This window comes from Ciconia boyciana, chromosome 7, assembly GCF_034638445.1.
Source record: "Ciconia boyciana chromosome 7, ASM3463844v1, whole genome shotgun sequence".
NCBI lineage: Eukaryota > Metazoa > Chordata > Aves > Ciconiiformes > Ciconiidae > Ciconia > Ciconia boyciana.
The window spans coordinates 54,335,225-54,359,756 of record NC_132940.1 but is presented as its reverse complement, the minus strand read 5'-3'; the positions used below and the strand labels follow the sequence as shown (position 1 = coordinate 54,359,756).

Here is a 24,532-nt window from a genome sequence, read left to right as displayed (position 1 = left end):
GCTCCCAGGCAGGCAGGGCAGATATTGTCAAGGAAAGAAAAGGTCTGATTAGGCCTTTCTACCACTAATAGTATCAAAATAGCATATTGCTTTCATTGGCAGTCAAGCAGAAAATGAAACGGTGCAAAAAGGAGAAGCCGCAGGTGAAGTGGACTGGAATAATGGGGTGTCTGCAGAAATGACAGCCTTCAAGTGCCCTTCATACTCAATTTTTTCTCTTGCACATCGGGAGGTCTGTGAGGTACAAGCTATCAACTCCTACTCACCACCCCATGGGAATCCTCCCACGCTCCTGCCTTTGCATTGCTGGTAAATTGGCAAGTGTCTCCTCCAAGCTACAGCAAGCCCCTGGGAAACAGGAGCCGGATGGTCCTCTCGCCCACTCTGATGCGCCAGAGGAAGGACATCCTCACTTTCCACCTCTGAGAGCCATTAAAGTGCACTTTCTTTAGTGCAAAGGAGAGCAAAAATGCTTTTGGCTGGCATTTAACCCCAATAATGAATTGTGGCTCAAGAGTGTGACCCGTAGGCTCTCAGATCTCAAATCAAAACCTGCAGAGGACATCTCCTTGCTCCTACACAGAATGACAGCTTAGACTTTGAGAGACTTCAATGCCTTGGCTCTCCCATGCTGGGGTCCGTCGCACTCCACCTGATCCACAGCCTGGACAGAGCCTGGGCTCCGTGGGGCAGGGAGGGTTTGGTAACATGCCTCTACACTGATTAACAAACTAAAACACTGACCTTTCGTGACTCCCTGCTGCTATGGCAGCAAAAATAAATAAAAGCAGGAATACCAAAGAATTAATTGAAGCAACTTATTGGAACTGTCTAGAGTGTTCCTAAATTAACTTCTTCTTGTTTTTCCTGCAAATCCTGTGCAAATCCCAGAGCACACAATGGGAGGGAAGCAGCATGCATATGACAGCACATACCTAGCTGGTACCCCGCAGTGAGGGATAGGGGCACTGTAAATCTTCAGGATGATGTTCCTGGCCCACAGCTTCCTGAAAGCATTACAGCTCTTATCATCTAAACACACAAGAGAGCTCATACACAGCAGCAGGCACGTTGCAACAGCATGCAAACTGTGTACAATGTTTGTACAGACCTACATGCACTTATATATAATGCATATATCATAACAAGAGCAAACCGTATGCCTGGAGTCAAAGCTAGGCGGAAAGGATCGGTTTAGAGGTGGTGCGTTGCACCTCAGCTCCAGAATTCAAAGAGCTGGATAGATTCCAAAGGTACTTTTCCTTTTTCCTCCCTGTGCCAAGTGTCTCCTCCCGCATCACCCTTACACTCAAGAAAGGCTGAATATAAATGGTCTGCTAGTTCACAAGAATAATGGAACAAACCGGGCTGCAGCAGGGCTTAGCACACTCCGGAGCTCAGCTGCCCTTCAACCCAAAACTAGCAGCAGAAGGGCTCAAGAAAGCGACTGGAAACACCCAAGTTGCGAGTCTCAAACCTCAGCCTGCTCAGAGCTCTATTGAACCTGCAGCCCAGCGACCAACGCAGGGGCTGGGACGGTGTGAGAAGGCTCGGTGCATGAACAACACAAATCTGCCAGCCTTTGCAGGAATGGGGCTACAAAAGGTTAAAGGCAGGGACACTGGTGGCTGTGGGTGAGCAGGATGATGGCGTTGGCAAACCCCTGAGCCCTCCCTTTCTCTGAGATGCTAAGACTGGATGGCTTTTGCTGCTTTCAGTAGTCTGTGCAGAGAACAGATGCCTTTTCCATACACAAAACAAGTTATTTCCTTGCTCTCAAGGAGACACTTCCCTCCCACACATCCATCTAGTTAATGTACATTTACAGCTCCTCAAGGGGAGGGAAAAGACCAGGGACCCCATCCCACCTCGGCTGCTCAGCACTTTGCTTCCTATGAGAAAACAGCCCCTTTGCTGCTGGAGGGCGCCCAGCAGAGCGGGGTCCCCTGGAGGTGAAGGGCAGCAATCGGGGCCAGGATTTGGGTCGAACTGGCTGCTGGCAGCACTTCAGCTGGCTGTGCCAAAGAGGTGGGGGGGGAAAGGGGGGGGGGGGGGGGGGGCTGGGGAGTTAATGTCATTAAGTATCTGACAGCTGGAAAATGTGAGCAGCCATTGTTTGCAGCCCCCCTACAGCTCCTCCAGCCAAACAAGTCTGCTGAAAGCAGCAGTAATAAAGCATAAAAGCCAAGATGGAAATACTGACTCCCCTCTCTGCCCTGCTGCTCCCACCAAGGGAACAGGACGGCTCTGAGCCCACCCCGCCCTGACTCGTGGGCCCATGGCTTCCCCGTGCCCCCCATCCCCTGCCCTTGTCCCCCCTTGCTGCTTTGAGGCAGCAGCTCCAGGATTCGTGTCGAGAGGCCCAGGGAGGCCGCGGCAGGAGCTTTCTCATCTTTCACCCGCTCAGAGCAGCTGTGCTCCGTCTCCGCACACAGCACTGATGTTGCTGCTGTCACCAGGGGGGTGAGCAAACTGCTCTGAGCACGGCTTCTGTCCCCACTGAGCTGCCGTGGGGAGGGATGGAGCAAGCCAGCTCCACCCCGCATCACTAAACACGCAGAAACATTGCTCCTGCCCCTTCTCCCAGCTCCACTCATGGGAAATGCTAGAGACCCTAGGAGCTGCGGGCTGCCCAGCTGAAACAAAACTGGTCCTCTGCAGCCTGAGAAATTACACTTACACTGCTGCTTCAGTGTGCATGAATGTTTTAGCATTGGCTGCATGAAAAGAGAAAGGAATCCAGAGCTTAAGACATATGCATCACCTTCCACCAGCCAGCAGTAGGGATCAACAACCCTAGGGATATCAACAGCTTATTTATCCCTTAACCTTCAGGCTCCCTTCCCTCCTAGTAGCTGAACCTGAGCCCATGCCACCTTCCCCATGCACAGGCTGGCCACTGACCTGCTCCCAGCAGCACCCTGAGCCTCCACCAACGTCAAACGGATCTGGTGCCAACCCAAGTGGGAGCATGCTGGAGAACACCGCAGGGAGGAACCTCAATCTGGGGAGAAGATTTTATGGTAATTTTTGGCTTTTTACCTTTAAAGCTTCCAGAGGATTTTAATCAAAAAATCTTCACAGTCTAATTCTGAAAGTACAAAGCTCAGGCACTGAAACTACATCCACTTCACCTCCCAAAACGATGGGCAAGTAAACCAAAGATTCAGTTCCAGGAGGTACTTTCAAGCAACTCCAGCTGGTCTGACATTTCCAGGGGTGAGGCACGGACAGATGTTCTGGGACTCCTTTTCCTAGGTCCACATAGCTGACTTCAGGTTTGTTTCTGATCACAGGCAGGCACCAGGCTCCATCAGTCAAAGTACTCAAGGGAATTGCCACTGGTCCAGTTTAATATACTCCACACTTCAACAACAAGTGCCTTCATAGCAGCATGAGAATTAAAATTGACCTGTGTTCATACCTAGATGCTCCCTTTCACATCTTGACTGGGTCCTCCTGCATCCCACATCAATAACAAACTCACAGCCTACCCACAATTTTTTCAATCCCCCCCACATGAAAGGAAGCAGCAGTTGGGAAGCAGCCCTTCCAAGAGGTTTCCTTCTCTTGGTGGAAGCAAGCAGATTATACTATTTTGTAATAACTAGCAGCTAAGAACAGACCCTAACCACATTGCCTGGGAAGGCATAACCACAGCTCCTTCCCTCTCACACCCATGAAAACTCCTGTGGAAATGTAGAGGAGGATCCTGTATGGTGTGTGACTTCTGCGTTACCAAAAGACATGTTCCCCAGCACATCCTGAGGGAAATGGCAGGTAAAGGGATGTTCAGCTTAGGCTGAACCCACTGGTAGGATACAGAACGTACCCTCATGTTTCAAAAATATCCTTAAAACATCTGACAGCATATCCACCTTCGAGGTTTCAAGCCAAACAGCGGTGTGAGTGATGATGTGATGGCCAGACAGACACTCACTCCTGGTTGGTCACAGAGGAGGAATTATTTTTGGCCACAGCAGATTTCTCTCCTTCCTGCAAATCTGCTAACTACTGGGTTCTTGGAAAAGACCAGGGTGGGACTACGCCTCTCTCTTCCTTGTGCTCAGACGCAGGTGCAGACCCATTCTTGCATGCACCACGGAACACAACTCTATTATAAACCTCTAATTTGAAGGCTCACATGTTGTTTAACTGGAATTGCAAAAAAATGGGGTGAGGAAATAATTGAGAAGAAGCCTAGACTTCTGACTTGGTCTTTTTCACCTCATTGTGTCTCTGTGACCTGCCAGTGTCCTTTAGGAGTTTGGTGACCATGTTTCATACACAATCAGTGTCCTGGAGTGGTACCACACACACACACTGAGGTATCTCATTAGCTTACTCATGTGGGTCAAATCCTACAAAACACTGAGTGACACCAGTATGTCTTGACCTTAAGAGCTCTTTGCTCAGCACCTCATCAGATGATACAACTGCAACAGATCTACAGCAACAGCACAACATGTACACACCCCCACATACATGCAATAGCAGTAACTGAGATCCCAGAGACATTCATTTTCTCACCACTTCCCCTGCCGAGTCCCACATACTTCCGCAACAAACAGGAGGATTCTGATCAAGGCAATTCGCATGGGTATAAGCCACATTTTCCATGGCATCTTCCTCACTGGATACTCACTAACTCCAAAAAGAGCATCAAAGCACCTCACAGCAGCTTGTTTCAAAGCCTTTGTGCCTCCTTCCAGGCCAGCTGCCTTCCTCTCCCTTGCCTTTGTCCAACTGGGCAACACACATTTAATTACATTCATTTATGTTCAAACAAGCCTACTGAATAGTAAGTGGATTAAAACCTGGTCTGGAAAAATAATTAAACCCCATTGCGGCCCAGCGCAGCCTGCGTACTTGGGCTGCGATGTAATGCAGGCAATAGGAATTCTCCCCTGCAAGAGGCATTGGGAATTTGAAGTTGCAGCACAGCCAGCCCCGCTACCTGCAATGCATTTAGCAGATGGCAGAGACCCACAGCTTCATCCATCTACCTTTGATCTTATGTTTCAGTCCTTCCTTCCAAGTCCAAACAGCCATTTAACCACTGGAGAGGCTCAGTGCATTCTGCAGATGGATCTAAGCTGCTCTCTGAATTCGCAAGGGTAGGAGCTGCACATATTCATCTCCAGGCAGCAAAAGAGTACACCCACTCATTCATACCCTCACTTCACTGTCATCCAAGACCCACATATGGATATTCTGCTTGAACATGGCCTTTCCATCGCAGCAGCCAGTTAATGCTATAAGCAAGCTGGCTGGGAGCTGGCTACTGAGTTTGAACATCAACACCTTCCTGTTTGTGCTTCCCACTGGTGAGCGTAGCCAGGCCAGCGCTGCTCAGCCTCCAGCTTCCCAGGAGAGGACCCCCCTGCAGGCAGCAAAGAGACCAAGACTATGCAAGCCTTTCCTACCCCTAGACCTCAAAGTCCAGTAGCGCAAGATAGTAAAATGCTACAAAAAACCCAACAAAACAAAACAAAAGAACCAAGCAAACAAACAAAAAAATCCCATTAAATTAGAGCCAAAGAGTCAAAACAGTGAAGTACCAGGCATGTCCACCCCATGGGTGCAGAGACACCTGACTGTACGTAACACACACTAACCACAGACCTGGAAGAAGTGGGAATGCTCAGTCTAGACATCAGGGCAATGCAGCTGGGACAAAATAAGCACATTTCCAGGATGCTGTGCCAAAACAAGTGAAGTTTGGTCTGGAGTGTTTCTCTGCTGAAGGCACAGCAGTATGCAAACACAACAACAGAACAGGGAACTCTGCATGGTGCTGTAATGCTCCACACTGACTTGCTGGCCCAGGTGCTGCCTGCCACAGGACACCCACTTTCCTAGTGCTCAAAGTAACCAGGGGGATAGCTAGAAACAAACTTCCAGGACTTGTTAAGCCCAACACCTTCCCTTCCAACCTATACCACACCAAGCTGCTGGCTCTCGGAGTTGGCTCTGTGTGCGGAAGAAAAGAAGGGACAGGAGAAAGAAAAATTTGTAACAGCTTTTGCAGCCCAGTGAAAAAGTTCAGCAGCATTTGGCAGACCATTAAGACCTGCACAAAACCACTTTGCTCCAGGCTTCCTCTGAGCTTTCCCCCTCCCAGCTTTGCTTGCCTCCCTTCCCTAGCACAGCCAGAATGCAGAGTTGGCATGCTCTTTAGTTTAATTAAGCAACAGCAATTAGGCAACACATTTTTAAGCAGTTCTCTCACAGCCGAGCTTTCTGTTCCTTGGGAAAAGGCTGGCTTTAGCATTAAACCAGCAGCTGTGTTCAAAGTGCCAAATCACTGGGTCAGAAAGAGGGAGCTTGATATGTAAACAGCCTTGTCACTAATTACCCTATGCCTTCGAGTGAATTGCCATGGCTTCACTCCATTACAGCCTTGACTTCCTCAGGGGCAAGGCGAGCAGGCAGGGATGCTGCGAGAAGCAGGAGTTTGTCTGATGGTTAAACCAGAGCCTGGGAGACAAAACAGGAACAGCCTCGCTGAATATTTAGTGTTGTACAAACCCAGCCACCAAAAGCCAGTTACACGGACTGGTCCCTGTCAGCACAGGCTTGGAGGATTTATCTGTCTGTCCCACAGGCTCTGGGCTGACGTTTATTACAGCAGATTGCATAGAACAGAGGTTTCTTTCCTGAGTCCTTTGGAGCTGAATTCAGTGATTGCTGCCCCCTCCTCAGAAACTCCTCGGGAGGGACCTAGCAGATCAGGGGGAAGGGGAGGACTCTGTTGCACTGGCAGGGAATTGCACCCAGCTTTCTTCCTCGCTCCAGCAGGAACCAGAGACTTCACGTGATCCACGTGGTGCTGAAAACATGTTCCAAAATCCCTGAGAAAAATGCTGAGCGATTCTCCCACAGACAGCGTTCAGCAGCTGCAAAGTAAGCAATGCCCGGAGGCCGGCGTCCAAGTTGCCAAAGATCCGGCTGTGATGCTCCGGGAAGCAGCATGGGTCCCCAGGCAGCACCACCGCTCTGTGCCTCCTTTGCCTCCTCTCCATGCCTTTGGCTTTCACTGGGATGTAAGAGCAAGGCCATCTAATCTATGTGTTCAGGGAAGCCACAAGCAAAATTTAAAATGATTTCCTGTTTTTAAAAAAAGAAAAGTAATGGCTGTTCCCCCTCTGCTTCAGTAAGGGTGAAGACTGCCAAGGACACCCAGTAAATCTATCAATCACACACACATGCTCCACTTCACTCTCAGCTGAGTATTTACAAATTTCCAAAGTGCTGAACCTCTTCAAGTCATTCTGCTTCTGCTTTCATCTGTAATATCTACAGTGCTTCTGAGATTTTCCTGCAGCTATCCTAAATTAACAAAGATCGGAAACCAGGCTTCATCCATAACCCTAAAGGTCAGTCACATCATTTTGTTTCAACATGCCAAACAGGCAAGAGGAAAACAAATATATGGAGTGTCCCAAAGGAAGATGAATGAAGAGCCCTGTCCCAAAGGAAAGCAAAAGCCCTAAACTAAGAAAGATAACTTAAAATAGTTATTCCTATCTGTCTAGATAGTGGCAACACATGCAACGCCTGGGTACTAGCAAGATACCCCAGGCTATGTGGGTTTTCCCGGTATTTCCAAGGGGTGGTAAAACATTCCTTGCTGTTTTGGGAGAATGCCACCACAAAAATTTTGCATGCAAAATTAAATGCAGTTTTGCACATCTGAAGGGAGTTTGGCAGCCCCAGGACAGCCCCAAGAGGCTTCTCCCCAGTCCAGCCCACAACACCCGTGTTATGCTGAGAACACAGCTGCCAAGGCAGGAATCCCACCCCAGGGAATGGGGAGGGCTCTACAGCCTGAAATTACTAAAAACACCAAATAGCAAGTTCCAGATTAAAAGTCACTTCATTGCATAGCTCTGGTTCCACCAATGTGGGCAACAGCATGCACTGCATGTCCTGTGCTCCACAGGCTGCCCCATCTGGTACCGCTCCTTGGGTTCAGTTCCCAAGGAAGCGGTGGGCACTAGGAGCATGGAGGACTTGCCTTAGCTCTGAGACGATGGTGTGCAGACTCCCAGCTATCCAGGGATGGGTGGGACATGCCCCACCCTGCACATTTCAAGGATCCAGTACCAGTGAGGCAAAGACAGAGCTACGTCTCCAGCTGTAAGACCAGCTAGTTCTGCCCTTGCCACTTGTGCAGCCCAACAGGCTGTCAGCACTCCAAAGGAGATGCCAAAAGATCAAGTGAAGAGAAAAACATGGTCACCAACAGTTCTACACATGAGTTATGGGGCTGGAGGACAAAGTACATCAAATGAGTAATAGTGGTCTGAGGGGACCGCACACAGCTGGAAGGTTGAGTTTTCCTGCTCCTGCCAAGGCAGAAAAAAATCCAGCATCCTTTGGTAGCTTCCAAGAGAGGCTCTTTTTCTAACCATTCCCATTTCCATCTACGTGTGACCAGCAGGGAGACGTGGCTGTGTGTCACCTCTCATGGTCCATAGCCAGCACCCACTTCATTGCTCCTGACCCTGTGCAGAGACTCAGATCACAATCCCCACAAGCATTGCTCAGGCTCTTGGTGCAAGATATGAAATCACGCTCCAGGTGAAAGCGGACTATGGATTTCAATTACATGTTTGCAAGCTGTGCTTTCTCAGCAGTCAAAATAATCAAATATAAAGAAGCCCCATGAAAGCTTCTTCAGGGACCTCCCTTTCTAGCCAGCCTTCAACTCTCAAAGTAACATCCCTCATTCCTAATTCATGTACTGCTTCATTGCCTTTAATAGCACTTTTCCCCAAATCTGCACTCTCTCTTCTGCCTAAAGCACTAATTTCCATTACCTCAAGAGGTATCAAATTCCAAACCTTTGCTGCAGCTTCAGGTTTTCACACTCTGGTTACAGACACCTCATTAGCCTCCCCACATCTGGTCCAGGCTACAAGGTGTTTGTTCTGCAACACGCCAGAATCAGTCAACACAACTGTCTGATTACATACAGGCTCCAAAATGTCTCATGTATAAAAAAAAGAAGAAATTAAGCAGATGGCCTGCGGAGCACTGAGATTTGCAATTTTCTTCCTGGAAAACTTCTGGTAACCCCAGTTCCAAAAATAATACTAGGAATAGCCCTCCATGTGGGAAGGAAGCATTTTCTAAAAACCTTTGATCTCTGTGTTCCAGAGGAGGGAACTGACACATTAATTAGAACATATTGCTGAATGGGGTTGCTATCTCACACCACAGGGCAAAACCAAAGTGGGTATTTAAACCTTGGTGGCCAGTGATAGAAATTTACTGTGTTAGGTTTTTTTTCCCCAGATCTTTTTTCAGTTAACAAAGCACAAACATATCAGTTCAACTCTTCCATAATCCCTGCTATCATCTCTCCCCAAAATCACTGATCATCTCCTACTAAAAATTCTTTCCAACAGTTCTCACCCAGAATTTTATGCAGGTTTGTATCTGCCCTTTTTTAATAAGTATGTATTATGAGACTTTCCAAGTATAATGAATTTATCTATAGCTACAAGCCTCATTTTACAAGTGAGGCACTGAGACACTGCAGAGCACAGGCATGCACTTGGTGAGAACTTTGATGGTTTACATCCAAGGAATAAATCCAGGTAGTTGACACTCCAACATGACACTGGAGTGTCCCAAAACTCCCCAGGCTAAATGTCACACCCACAAGTGCCCTCTTCCCACCTAGGTTTCATTGCAAGCCAGAATTTACAGGAAAATCACCCTCTGGTGGTCCACCAGCTGGACCTCCTGCATGCACCCTCCTCTCCACGACTTGTCACCACTCTCACAGAACATCTATGGAGGACACCCATGCCCATCCATCTCCTCCCCAAATCTTTATCTAATCAATGTGAACAGCCCTTGTCATCTAATCCCTCTTCGTGAGGAGGCTTCCTCATTTTGGAAACAGCATCTTCAAGTTATCACTGGCCCCTTGTCCCCATACTCCAGCATCAGCAGAGCCAAGTCCCCAGACACAGGAGTACGTTGCTGAGCTCACGTCCTCTTATGGAATTGCCTCTGTCTGTAGAGGCCACAAGCTGACAGCACTTGTTTGGATTCCTTTCTTGGATCAAACTTTGCTTGAAACACTGGATTTTCCCCACTTCTTCCACTTTCCTTCTGTAACATGAAGCAATACTTTTTCCCCTATAAAAACTGAGATTGGGAGCATACAACCTTAATTATTTATAATTTTTGGCCCATGCAGTCTCAGCATCACCCTGCCAAGCACTACTCGCTGCTTGGAAGGCTGACAGAATGTGATCAGCCATAAACAAATGAACTTTAATTCCACTACAGGACAGGAACGGAAGGGAGAGGAAAGGAGAAAGGGGAAAGGGGAAAGGGCAGTTAAAATTCTATACTTTTTAACGGAAACTCTTTAACTCTGGTGAAACCAAATGCAAACAGAATAAAAAGATTATATGTAAAGCTGTTCAAAATCAGTACTACAAGGTGGTAGATGTATTAAGAGCAAATGGTATCAGACACTTACCACTTCTGCTCTTCTGCAACGGCAAAGGATGATGACCCTGCTGCAGAGTGACAGCACACTTACAGACTGGTCTGCTATTGTCTATCAGCAGTTTATGGTAAGTCTGAAGCCAGGATGAGGGGAAGACAGGTTACCAGCTCTCTTTGGAGTCAGAGATAACAGAGTGAGGGGGGAAAGGTGGAAAACACATCTCCAGTTTTCTAAAGAGAGCTCATCTAAGAGCTGTAGCCCAAAGGAGCACATACTCTGTGTGGCTTTATCCATAGACATGATTGTAATAGAGATTCATGGGTTGAGCTGCTTAGTGATGCTTACATCTGAGAAGGGATTTAGGAAAGCTGAAAGTCACCTACCCAGTTTGGATAGTTGGAATTTGGCATAGCAATCTGACCTATATTAAGTTTCCATCCACTTGAGTCCTACTTGGAGGAGACTCTTAACCACTTCTCTTGAATCCTGCACTTCCAGTTTGTAAAACAAGTTAATTGACAAAGAATCTGAGTTACCTCAGAGGAAGAGAATGATGAGAGACTTCCTCTGTCTGGATCTGATAATTCATTACCCAGTGGAGGGGAATTTGCTTGTAAGGGTGACCACAGGCAACTCAGTAAAACACTAAGGAACTCATTGTCTTCAACACTAGTTGCACCCTCATGGTGCTGCGTAGCTGGCTCAGACGCCGTGCCAGCTAGCCTTATCCTGTTAACCAGCTTCCCTGCAAGGCAGGAGGCTCCCCAAATGGCATCTGCTTCCAGAGCAATACCCTGCAGCTCTGCCCCTGCTCTCTAGACCCCTCCTTATGAATTCAGCAGTGCTCTCCAAGTTGATTGACAGGCAGAAGCCTCTAGCATCTCCCATGTCTGCTGACATAGCAGAGCACGCACAACCATTGCACTGCACACGGTTAAGCAAGGGCTCAGCACCATGAACTCTCTTGCCCTGGGAATCGGAGAATCCCACTGCAACACTGAACAACAGGAAGTATTAAATCAGCATCTCTGGAAAAATACCACAAGAAACCACCCACGGGACTCTTCGGCTCTTGCTCTTTTGGCCCTGAATGCAACTTCCTCAGCAAATTAACCATCTCTAACAGGAAATGCTGCCTTTGTCCATCCTGTTGCCTCCAAAACATCTGCTCATCTGCACATGCTGTCAGCGTTCTCGAGTAGGCGTCATCCCCAATCTGTGACAGGTCTCTCCATAGGAAGAGCCCTTTCTACAAGCTCCAGGAAAAAAAAAACCTTTTTAGCCCAACATAGTTTTAACCCAGCCTTCAAATTACAAACACAGAGGATACACCTGCATGGCAAATAATCTGATTTCTGCACACATGTAAGTGCTAGAATAACTTGAAGAATGTGGGCTGCTCTTGCAAACAGCTTATCTCACAATAGCATCAGTCTTAACAATCCCACGGCAGGACACAAGCAGCAAGAAATGAAAATTCTATGCTTTGGGAAAAGTGAACACAAACTAAACAGAGTCCAGGAGAGTGGGGGAAAAGAAAAAAAAAAAAAGAGAGAAAACAACTCTGTAAGGTCTGACCCAGAAGGGAGGGCAGAAAGCAGGGGTTTTCTCAAGATATAATTGAAAAAACTGAGAGGGGAGGTGAAAACAGCCTTCAAATGTACAAAAGGCTGATACATAAAAAGAAAGGTGATGAATAGTTCTCTATATTCATTAGGGTCTATCCACTAGCTTAGTTTGTAGTATGCAAAAATGTTTATCTAGCTATCAGGGAAAAAAAATCCCTACTTCAAGGACAGGCAAACTCAGAGACATTTTCCTTTGGGAATCTGGGATTGTCCTTCTCAGGAGGATTTTAAAAACACATAATCACAGCAGGTGGGTGGACTAGATAAGTTTTGAAAGTGCCTCCCAACCCAACATTTGCACAAATCTATGACTTTGCAGAATTATTTTCAATTTCTAAAAGATCTTGAGCACTTTTAGTTCAGAAAATTTCCCAGGACATATGATATGCCCTAGTTCTTAATGAATCACTGCAATTGCTAACTGCCCTTAATATTAGAAATAAGCATCCTATTTGTGCTCTGAACTTCCCCAGTTCCAGCTCCAGCAGACCCTGTTGCGGGTTTGTCAGGTGGACCACAGAGCCTTCTGGCATTTTGATTTTCTCACACTGCCCTGTGACCCCTCCACCCCACCAGCCTCCCCATCCTGCCTGCTTCCCACACACAAATACACATGCACATTATTAATATGGCACAGAAATCTGTATGTCAATCATCTGCATGAAAGGACAATTTAAATAGCATCACCTACACAGTGACACCACCCCCTTTTTTTTTTTTAATTTTTTTTTCAAGAACTTTTCAATTTCTGAAAGAGTTGACTGAGTCACCAATAAATCAATACATTACAATGAGGGGAGCAGGAGGAAGGAGGAGGTGACAATTTCAGACCAAAAGCAAGGTGGCAAGTCTTCACGCAGAGCATCATTATACTTTGAAGAAGCAGTGGATGCAAAACCTTTATGGAAGTTCAAAAGCAACCAGACAAATTCATAGAGGAAAATCCAGTGGAGGCTCTCACAGGCACCAACACCAACCTCAGCTCTAGGCTGCCCCATAGCCACCAGTTCTGGAGGCTGGGTGAGCACTTGAGGCAACTGTCACAACATTTTCACTATTCTTCTAAGCTGGCCACTCTTAGGGACCTTTATTCTAACTGGATACAGCTGCTCTTGCCTCAGTTGCCTAAAAACAAAAAACATAAACAAACCTCCCCCTCCCATCGTACCATTAATCATCTGTTTTCTAGTGCACACAATGTTACTAAGAGTAACAACAGCAATAACAAAAAGCCTGGGACAAATAGATTTCCTCACTAGAAAATCCAAATGTGGTTTCTGCACTACACATCCATAGTCTGTTATTGCAAGGAGCTTCAAAGGAGCAGAATTGCAGGAAAGAGTTTATGACATATCTGGTATGGGGCTCAAGTTTATCTGGAAGGGAACTTAATTGAAACAGAAAAATCCTAACTAAGATTGGAATCCTTAACAACCTTCCCAGCACCCAAACAGGAAATTCCAGGTGGGAAACTGCTTCTCTTGCAACTTTGCCTCCTCCTGAAACCGTAAGTCAAAGGAGCCCTGTGCGGGCCAGGCAGCATGTCACCTCTGATTTAATGCTGCTCCTTGGCACCCTACTGAACCCAACGGTATAGACCCAGGAAAGAGGTAGATGAAAATAAGTTGCTTGACTGATGTCATGAGTATCTTTGAAAACACAGGAGCAGAAAATCAATCTGTAGTGCAAGATCAGTGCATCAGGCACAGGCAGGCAGCCACTCATGCACCACTGCCTTCATCAGCCTTCTCCTCGGCTGGTACCTCAAGCTTCAGCCTCATTTATTGCTCTCCCCCAGAGCGCCCATAGAACCTCTAATTGTTTCCTCATGCTGGGACATTTCAGCTAAAGCATCTATTGCATGAGAAGCATCAACAAGTCGCTTGATGAAATTCAGATTAGCACTTCACACCTTTTAGGATAAAAATAACCAGAGGAAACTGGGATTCATCCCAAAACACACTAGACAATTCACATTAACCAGGGGATGATATACCTGTCTCATTTCCAATCCTCCACCTCCTCTTCTACAGCAAGATAAATGACAAAGAAAACAAACCAACACGCTCTACATTTTTCTTCTGCAAGGATCCAGTTTCCATGAGACTAGTCTGCCTTGTCTGTGAGCTGGAAAATAAACCAGAGCTCTGCTCTTTCTCAAGGGCCAAGATGAAGAGGCTGCATACAACCAAGAATGAAAAAGCCCATGACACTCTACATTTTCCAGGCTCCATTCCAGTCTGGTTGCTTATAACTGAAGTTGTGAAAGAAGTATAGAAAATCTTTTCCTAGAAACAATCTCTTTTGGACAAATGTCACAATATAGGCATCTTCTAGCATCTTCCCCATCTGCCTTTCTGAATCAGCAGAACAGTAACTTCCCAGCCCAGCAAGGTTTCCCTGCTCCAGGTGCCGCAGCAGCCAGCAGCACAGCCCAAAACTTCACAACCAGAAAGAGTCCTGACTCCCCAAGGCTGAAGCAAGAAGGCGATCAGCTCTCCAAGAGGCCAACGCCAGCGTTTGCCTCTGGAACTTCAGTGTGAGGTTCACGGCAGCTGTCAGTGCTCGGGGCTTCTGAAAACTTATTTAGTTGCTCTCCTATGGGATGAGACGCCAAACTGCAGGCTCCTGTTTGCAAAATGATGTGACCAAACGGTTCTCAGTGAGGGTTTGGTCCATTCTGCGACTTCCCAGACAAAGCCACGTTGGTATTTCTACTCTGACTTATTCAGTGTTGCTTCCGTTGACACAGTGCCAGTACAGCAATCCCCATATCCCACTGAGGGGCTAAGAGTTGGGAGCATTCCCAGATTTCATACATCGCAAGGCTTCAGGTGATGAGCTCCTGAGGCCACAGGATCAACCATGCTTACTGCATGGAAAAGACATAAAAATCCAGGTCCTTTCTCTGCTCTTTCCCTGAAGGCTGAATCAAGTCCCTTAAATTCTATTTTTGGCTGAAACCACAATGACCAGCTGGGAGGTCTGCAAGGGTGGAAAAACCTGGAAAGTCTGAGATGCAACCTACATCATCCCTGGGCTGCATCTGCTTGACTCAGCAAGCTGTGAGGGGGTAAGAACAGCATCTGTAGCAATCAAGAGTCTCCTCCTCCTTTTGCAAAAACGTGCAGCTGTGGCACAGCCAGATTCTTAGCAAGCAGTGTATTCAGAGGTGAAAGGGAGGTGAAATAAAAATACTTTCCTTATCTAGAGGATTACAGCAAGACTTTCTCAGTAGGGAATGTGAATGCCAGCTGTCTCGGGGAAGCAGCTCTAGCACCACAGCTTTTATAGTAAAATGGTTTCATCACCCTGGCTACTGCATATCACGCTTGAGACAGCCAGAGAGGGACCCGGTGGCAATGTCGGCATCCAGACGTGGCAAACCTCCATCTTGGGAATATTAAGGAAAGACCAAGAGTTGTTTCCCCCTTACACCCCACTTGTGGATTTGGTTAGGTCTAACCAGAAGCACAGGGTGGAAACAAGTGGCTGCGCTGATGAACCAGATAGCATCTAGTATGGGAAGGAGATACAGAAGAAACACAATGTGAATTGCAGGCAGCAATTCACACCTGCTGCCCCACAACAAGTTTAGATCAAACATTCACAGCTTGCTAATGAAGAGATAATTCTTGTCCACCTGCCAGCACACACAGTTCAGCCCAATCCCCACGGTGTGGTGAAGTCTTCTTCCGTCTGCAGTTATCTGCAATGAAAACGTGTAGAGCAAAACCTCTCACCCGCACGTGACTTTGAACAGCTGTACCTGCATGACTGAAATTAATTTAAAAATGAAGAAAGAGGGATGGACTTCAGGTCATTGGAGAGACTCTGTGTCCAGAGCAGGGCACAGAGCAGCACTGCCAGTTCATCTGCCATTGCTACCCTTCTGTCATACACTGCCTTTTTTTTTTTCATTTTCTATGGAAGGCAATTTACTGGGGCCTTTTAGTCTTCTCAACTGAATAATTCTAACAAGTCATGGTGTGATCTGTGGCAAAGCACGTGATCAAACTTCTAGCCTCTTCATATCTTTCCATTTTATTGGGGTGGTGGGTGTCTGATGCCCAGCAGATTCTGCCCACAGTCACAAACCGAGGACAGGGAAATCTCGTTCCTCCTTTCACCTTGCTGAACTCGTACACTCTCAGTAATTTATCTACCACATCAGTGCAAGCACTGCAGGCTCTTTGAGATGAAAGTCCATCAACTCCAGAAGTTTGTATGCCTGTTATCAGCTCTGAGCATCCCATCCGCTAGCACGGAGCAGAACCGCACACTGGCTCTGTGCAGATTACACAGGAAAAAATCATTATCTGGAGAAAAAAAAAGCCCTCACCACCATGAAAGAGGAAAGCTGTTAGATGAGCTTTGTGTGCTTATTTGCTCAGCTAAGGTAAGCTTCTTGCCTTGGACCTCCCACAGCACAGACAGAAGTAACAGCTTTTCTTTGTCAGGACCGAGAAGTCTTCTCATCTTTTTTTCGTACTCCAACAACTTTGTATCGGGTACGAGCAAATAACATCAATCACTTCTGTCTGATTGCTACCTTGCTGCTTAAGGAACAAATAATGTGATTAATGAACGTCTGAGGGAGAAAACAGAGGATTTACTAAACATGAAACACCAGCTAAGCACCATGCACTTTCCTTAAATTCCCTAAAAATGAAGAGCAGCTGCCTGGCACCGATTCCCCCAGCAGCAGAAACTGCAGCATTCAGAGCAGCTCTGGACGCTCCTGAAAATAGGCATGATCCTGTGCCAAAGAAAATAATCCCTTAATTTTATAGGTGTATGAATAAAAAATAAACTGAAAATTAGAGTGTCTGGGGAGACACATATAATGCATTACCTGGTGTCTAAAAAGGTCTTTTCCTTTGCCTCTCTCCAAGTGTCAGCAAGTGGAACTTGACTGGATTTAGATTGAGAGTTCAGGGGGTTCAAATCAAAAACCTCTTCACTTGATGTTCAGTTTGCCATTGATTTCAGTTGTTTGGGGTCAGGCCACTCAAAAAAACAAAAGAAAAAAAGGCAAAAATTAAAATCTTTCCCAATACTAAAGAGTCCTAGCAGTATCCCACAGCAAGAAAAAGTCCTCAGCACCTCCATGTATTGGCTGCTGGCAGAGGTTTGCCTAAAATTTTTAAAAGGAGATTTTAGGCTCTCTACATAGCAGTGACATACACTGTTACTGTCTCCTGGTGTGAAACCAGCCAGGATGAAAAGCCGGGCAAAAAAAATACATTTTTTGTTCCTGGGCAACTCTTCTGGTCTGTGTGACCAGTAGCAGGAGGAGTCAGGTTGGAAGCAACCTTGATAGGGCTCAGTGGTGAGCATGGGAAGGGGACGCTCGCACCGAGGAGGACATATGCCATTCTGGGGAGGGCTGAAGTCCTTCTGTCATGAAACCTGCACCCGCAAGAAGGAGTGATAGAGAAATCTTGTGACTGCCTGCATCACGATGCCCTGCTAACCCAGTGGTGAATCACTGAAGAAACACATGAGCCTCTGGAACAACTTCTAGAGAGAAAGTGGGGAAAGCTCCTACCAGGGCATGACACGAAGCTCTGGAGTTATTTAAAGCATGGAAAATACCAAGAACAGCCCCTGAAATGGCAGCTGTTTGGGACTGGTCTTTTATAAGCTACTCTAAAGAAAGCACTGAATATCCTACTTATGCTGAAAATTATACAGGTCGTCTTCCATATTTAGTGCAGGGTTGCACAGAGGTAGCCAGGAGACAAGACACATTCATACTCCATCTTTAGCACAACTGCCACCCAGATCCATATGTGATCTTGGCCTTCTACCCTGTATTTAAACTACAATAAGCTGTGCTCTGCATTCAAGGAAAAATGAAAAAAAAAAAAAGAATCCAGACCTTTGTGGAGAAGGTTTCAGTGAAAAGGCTGGCTGCTTTTCTGTGGTTACTGAGGTAATGAAACTTCAACAGGGGCTTACACAATGTCAGAGTGGAAGAAATTCTAAGCATCTACTAGAAAGGTTTTAAGTTACTCAAAAGCCTTACTGATAGGATTTCAGAGCCAGCTACGCTATTCAGACACTAATGTGCAAGCGAACACGTCTTTCAAAACCACATGTGGCCAGGCTATTCATACTCCCAGTCTTGTTCCCTACCATTCATAAGCAGGAGTGTGAAGCAGCAGGGCAAATCAAATAAATGACTTCATTCCTCTGGGGATATGAGCAAATGCAAACAAAGAAGCAAACATTTAGAAAATCAGGATGCCATATTTTTGCCAAGTTTTCTTCCAGTGGGGAACTCTGAAGGATTCAAGGAATACAACTGCTATCTTCTTTCCTAAAGCTCTGCGCCCGTGAGTGCACAGGAGTGTGTATGCACAAGCAAGCTCAGAGGTCTCCCAAATCCACAAGACTCCCTGCACAGCTCTGCGGAAGACATCACAGAGCAGTTTAATACACTAACACTTGTGTAATTGGATATAAAGACATATGTCTCAGGTAAAGCAGAGTTCAGGGTACTGAATCACATGCCAGGTAAGTGTATCCCTTTTGCTAAAGCAAAGGCCAAAAGCACCTGGAAATCCTCACTTTGTAGTAGAAAGGGTGTTTGTGAACAGGCTAAGATGCTCCCAATTGCTAGCCTGGGAGTCAATCAGAAGACCCATCAGCGCCGCTGCAAATTTTCTTCTGTAACAATACATGTAACTGTAGCGCTCAGAAAAGAAATATGTCCATGCTTGCTGCTGAAGACTAATGCCCTACAAAAGAAAGGTTATATTATAAATATGAAATCTTCTAGCGGGATCTAGACGACAAGAAAAAATTACCAAATTTTGGACAGGCTTCAGCGATGGGAAAACCTGATGCGCACTACCTGAGAGCAACCCTGGTTAAACCTCTCCAGCTACCGGGCCTGGAGGACCTGTCCCTCCTGGGGGAAGGACCAAATCCCCCCTGTGACAGAGCTGGCTTTGCCAGACACCTGACACACAGGCTTTACAGGGGTGCAAGCAAAGCTACGCGGCCTTCAAAACCATGACACAGACAAGATACCTGACAAGTTAAAAGACACGAATGACAGCCATTTGCTTTGTGCAGGGTCGAGACCCTGCGAGATATTACCATCAGCTTCCTCTTTCCCAGCCGCAGTGGAGCCTGCCTGTCTGCTTTGGTCCCAGCACAAACTCTTGCTCCAGTTTCCTGCACAAAGAAGTTCAAATCCAACCTTTTTGCAAGTTCTTCCTTTCAAAACAAATTGAACCCATCACTACTCATCCTCCTCAAAACTTGCTACAGGTGAGTGCCCCGCAACACGACAGCATCCCTATGACCACCTCCTCCGGTTTGGCACAGGAGTCTGCCAAGCACATTTGACGCTGTGACTCGTTTCCCCTGATTCCTCTGCCATTTCTGTTCCCTGCCCCACTTTTCTCACTTACATTTCTCTTTTGACTCTCCCATGGGACAAGGCAAACTGAAACATGCTCCAGAGCTGAAATTACAGTCCACTCCATGGATTTGAAATTAAGCAGAATATCAACTTTCAAAAAAACTCTCAATGGATGTTGAAATAATTATTTTTCCAGTAGTGATTTTTTTTTTCTTTTAAAGCAGCAATATGAAAAATAGATAAAGATTTGCGGCAAAGGGATAGTCACTCTCAGCAACTCTCCTCAAGCAGCACAGCTGCAGACAGGACGAGCTGTGAGCCCTGCTCGGCCCCATGGCTGGCTGGGCTATGAAGATGGGTCTGACTCTCCTTGCACTAGCTCTTGCTGATTGTAGGGGTTTTGCAGAAAGAAATACAGAGGTGTGTAGAGCAGATTCCCAGGGGAATTTGTGGTGTGATGATAGGGTGGGACTTATGGCACAGTGTGGTGATGTGACAGAGGGATGGGATTGGGTTCAGGACATTGAGGACCTCCACTTCACCCTTCATCCTCGGCCAGTTGCGTCCTGCTCTGTGAAATGAAAGCTGTTGCCCCTGGACAAGGCAGCTGGCTTTCCAGATTCAGTCCAGGTCCCAACCAGGAAGTGTTCGTAACTCAGGAACCACTCCAAAAAAACCCCTTGGGTCCCATTTCCTACAGTGATCCTATAAGGCTTTAAAGGCCCAGAACAAGGAGAACCATTATTCTGCAGCCTGGTAATAATTTAGGGCTCCCACTCATCTGAGATGCTCAATTTCCCCCAGATTCCAGGGATGTCATCAGGTTTTGAGGGCCCTTTAAACAGCAGCAGCAGCTGCTCAGGGAAAAACATGTGGAATAAAATATACTGAAGGTCCCAAAGTCAAAAAGATCTCTGCAAAGGTAATAAGGAATACCTAACCACAAATGTTTGCTGTATGGAGCCCTGTGCCTCTGAAACACAGACACTGTACTGCTCCCTGCGAAGGAGCTTTAACGAAGGGTCATGTCTGAAGCTGACCTGTCCTGGACCCGCACGGCTGTCATGTATGTCTCCTCTTTCATATGTAGGACAGTTGTGATGGTCCATACTGCTGTACAACCAGTTTCAACTGAGAGGACAGTTAGCTCATACTCTGCTAATATGCCAGGCAGCACTATTGAGCCTGAGCAAACCGCTTCCATAATTGGGCTTTTCTCTTGCAGTACAGGACATCTTTAATTAATGTGCTACCGTTTATGCATGCTATTCCCGCTGGAGCTCACTCGCAGTGCACAGACATCTTGCAGCACATCTGACACTCTGCAAACATGTGATGTTAGTTATGTCTTACAATGCCGAGTGCCTGGTGTATAATTACTGCACATCAAACTCATTCCACAGATGAGCAAATCACGGCATAGTGTGCTGGGCTGGACCAAACCCAGCCATTTCTGTCCTGCCTCACAGACTGTTGCTGGTGGCCACAGCAGCACTTGTCTGGGTCACACGCTTCCAAATAAAACACAGTCGGGATCATCAGGCAGTTGCTACATATAAGCATGAGGTCTGCCAGATTGCACCTGAGCGCTGTGTAGAACGAAAACCCAACATGCTGGATTCAAAATACATGGTTCAACACACAGTGCAGTTGTTGTGCTTTAGTAAGTCATCAGGCATCAACCCAAGCCATTAGAACTGATGTAAGGAAGTCCACAGCAAGTATAGGTACCACTCAGCTAACTCTTTTTCTTTCTGCATAAGCTAAGTCACACTCCCTGCCGTTTATGCTAGCAACCTCCAGCTCAGTGCTTTCAGATTAAAGGACAGATACACCTATGCCATTACAGTATAAAACTGCAAGTTTTATTGCTAATATCACCAGATTTCAAATCCAGACACCGGCAAGGACATTCTGCTAAATCCATCACCAACTTACAGTGCAGTCTGGCAGTCAGAGCAGTTGTCCTCAGGATGGACCAAGAACAAAGTGTGCAACTCAGGAGGCTCCAAACCCTGCTGTTTTCAGCAGCATTTGGTACATACCTCTGCCTGAAATTCCCTAGTGCTGACATCCTTCTGTTGTCACTGGTCACTGGCAGAATAAGGTCTCTGCTTGCACTGAGCAGCGTCCTGGCTCTGAAACAAGAGATAGCTGAGCACTGCTTTATGACTCCTAATGCTAAGTAAAAGCAAATCTAGTTCTCCATGCTCAGGACTGCTAAAGGACTAAGTGTATATAAGAGCATAGGGCAAAGCTTGCTGGCACATAAAAGGGAGAGTATAGCACAGCCTAAATCTACTGCAGTTTTGCAACAGAAGAATCTACAAGGATAACCTCCAAAAGGCCTGATGGTCCTCCTGGCACATAGGAAACACTATGAAAAGAGAAGCAGCTTCTCCCTTCCTTGTCTTTCTCCAAACTCTACCTTTCCTACCCCAGGCCCCAAGAGCAGACAGAGCAAAATTAAATATGGTTGAGAGCTCAGCTGTCTGGGCTTAGCTCTCCTTCGTCAATGGTAGAGGATAACCTCCAAACTTGGCATAAAGTAGCTTCAATAAAATGGACAGTGACGTGGTTCATATAATGCACTATTGACCCAGCTGTACCACGGCACCTAGAAGCACTGATAGCTACACCAGCATACTGCTTCACTTGGCACAGTAAGCCTGATCACTTCCCAAAGACGCTTCTTTCTAGGCTTGAGTACATTCTTACCCCAGTGAAATAATCCCTTACTCACAGGGCCAAGTGTTGCTGGCTCTTACACCTGAGCAGTCCCTCCCATCTCAGGTGTGCAGCACAGGCAAACACCAGTAGGGTTTTCCTGTTCATCACCCCAGCTCCATGCATATCTGCGCACATGAGAAGAGCCTATGATGCACACCTAGAGCATGCAAGAGCACAACTGTCAATCCTACTTAGCAGGACTTTGCTATTCAGCACAGGATGGCTGCAATACCAAAGCAACCCCAAAGAGCAGCACAGAAGATCCTAAGGACCCGGAGCCCTTTCTGAGCACGGCTCCACTGCCTGACTCTGCTGACAATTCCACTTGGGAGCTGAACTGTAAAACAACAGCAAAGGAACAGGAATGTAAACAATAAGCCTGAAGCAAGCAAACCTTTCCTATCTAATACTTCTCAAAAGCATCATGAAGGACAGTATGGTTTCTACTCTGCATTTTCCAAGATGACTGAGCACACTGATTACTGGCAGGTCAGTGACAGCTTTAAGTGCCGTAACTTTCCAAGAAAAAGTCCAGGCAAATGATTACTCAGGTCTCTCTACCTGGTTTGGTTTGATTCAAAAAACATTAGAGGCTAAAACCAGTTTATTTAGGAGTCTATAATCTAGCTAGATTTCACAGCAAGGATCCAAAAATAGATTTGGAAAACAGAAGTACGCTGATTAAAATAACAGTGATTCAGAGTTAAAAACAATGCTGTGGGAAGCCTTGTGCCACAGTGCAAAAGTCTTTTTCCAGGGACTGTTTTGTTGAACATCTAAAACCCAAACAGTAATCAGGCTGGAATGAGTCCCCCAAGATGGGGAAATCTCTTTCGTTAAGCTGAGCTTGGGAACATTCACAGAATCATAGAATCGTAGAATAGTTCAATCCCCAGAGCTTCAGCTGTCACACTGGAGAGGCCAGCTGCCGAAACTGAAACTCTCCTGCACATCCCGGGCAGCGGGGGAGCTACAAGCCTTGTCCTCTACGACCCACTGCCTTGCAGAGCTGCCTCCCCCAGGCACCTCCTCTCACGCTCATCACTGCAGCCTTCCCATCATCCAGGCTTGAACTGCCCGCTCGGGCACTGGGGAACAACCAGGCACTGATGTCGCATGTTGTGCCTTAGTTACACCCAAGTCATTGAGGCCGCTGGAATGAGACCCTACTCCAGCACTAAAGCACTGAGTATGTATAGGATCTGCCCCTTTATACGGTGGCGAGTCAGGTCTAGGGATGCTCAGGTCACAGCGAGAAAGATTCAGCCAGTTTGGGTGGCAGACAGCAAACCCGAGCAGCAGGGAGGATGGCTGGGAAAGCACAACACGCAGAAACAGAAGCGGCAGGAGAGCACAAGGATCATGCTGATGGGAGCCAGGGGTGTAACACCTCCAGCTCCCCCATGCAGACAAAAGTGCTGCATGAAGCCTGCCTGAGCTAGGCTTCAGCTGTAACCCTGCTGAAGGCTACAGGCCAGGCATGGACATTACTTAGGGACATGGTGTAGTGGTGGACTTGGTAGTGTTAGGTTTATGGTTGGACTTGATGATCTTTAAGGTCTTTTCCAACCTATATGATTCTGTGATTACCTGGGGAAGGAGCTCTGTGGCAAACAGGGTTAGCTGCCTAGAGCTGAATAACTGCCCAGCTGGATGCACATGCAGATAAAACAGAGCACTGTTGGTCTGCCACAGCAGCCAAGTGGAGGGGACTGCAGGATGCATGGACAGCTCAGACGCAGGCAATTTGGAGAGGCAAAGCTGTATGGGAACTGCCGGACCTGACTGCCTGATGTAAAGAGGAGTGGGAGCCTGAGGTTGTCCTTTGCATCCTTACAACACACAGAACATGCTTGCAGAGAGCTACCAGAAGCTTGCAGCACAGCCTGGGCTGGACACGCAGTTGACAGCTGCCGAGTGGACAAACTCTGCTTCCTAAAGCGGCACACTGCTGTTTTATTTGCTATTTGACATTTGCCTGCCTTATAAAAGGATCCAGTCTGAAATCAAGTTTTATTAGCGGTACCCTAGTGAGCCAAGGTGGCTGGCTGGAGGAAGAGACAAACTCGAATGGGCAGTCACAGCCAGCGAGTCCGCGACTGACCCTGGAGTGCTGACTCTGGAGAAGCAGCAGAGCCACCAGCATCTGGACACCAGGATGCAATGCTTATGTTAAAGGAAACGGAGTGAGACTTCCAACCAAGGGATGAAGGGAACTACGAGCTGCCAAAAGACATTAGTATTTAAAGCAAAGGGAACAGAAGTGACCAAACATGAGAGCAATTCAACTCTTGCCATGCTGTCCGTTTGAGGAGGCTG

General features: G+C 46.8%; 1 protein-coding gene across 2 annotated transcripts in view; it reads right to left on the bottom strand.

Moving 5' to 3' along the window:
- Positions 1–24,532, bottom strand: part of P3H2 (prolyl 3-hydroxylase 2) — a 76,404-nt gene that overhangs the window by 40,098 nt on the left and 11,774 nt on the right. The window contains exon 1 of one of the 2 annotated variants that reach the window (XM_072867008.1): positions 16,961–16,982. The exons of the other annotated variant lie outside the window; for it this stretch is intronic. The gene's annotated coding sequence lies outside the window, so the exon portion shown is untranslated. Of the gene's footprint in view, positions 1–16,960; positions 16,983–24,532 lie in introns of those variants that run through there. 2 annotated transcript variants of the gene reach the window in all.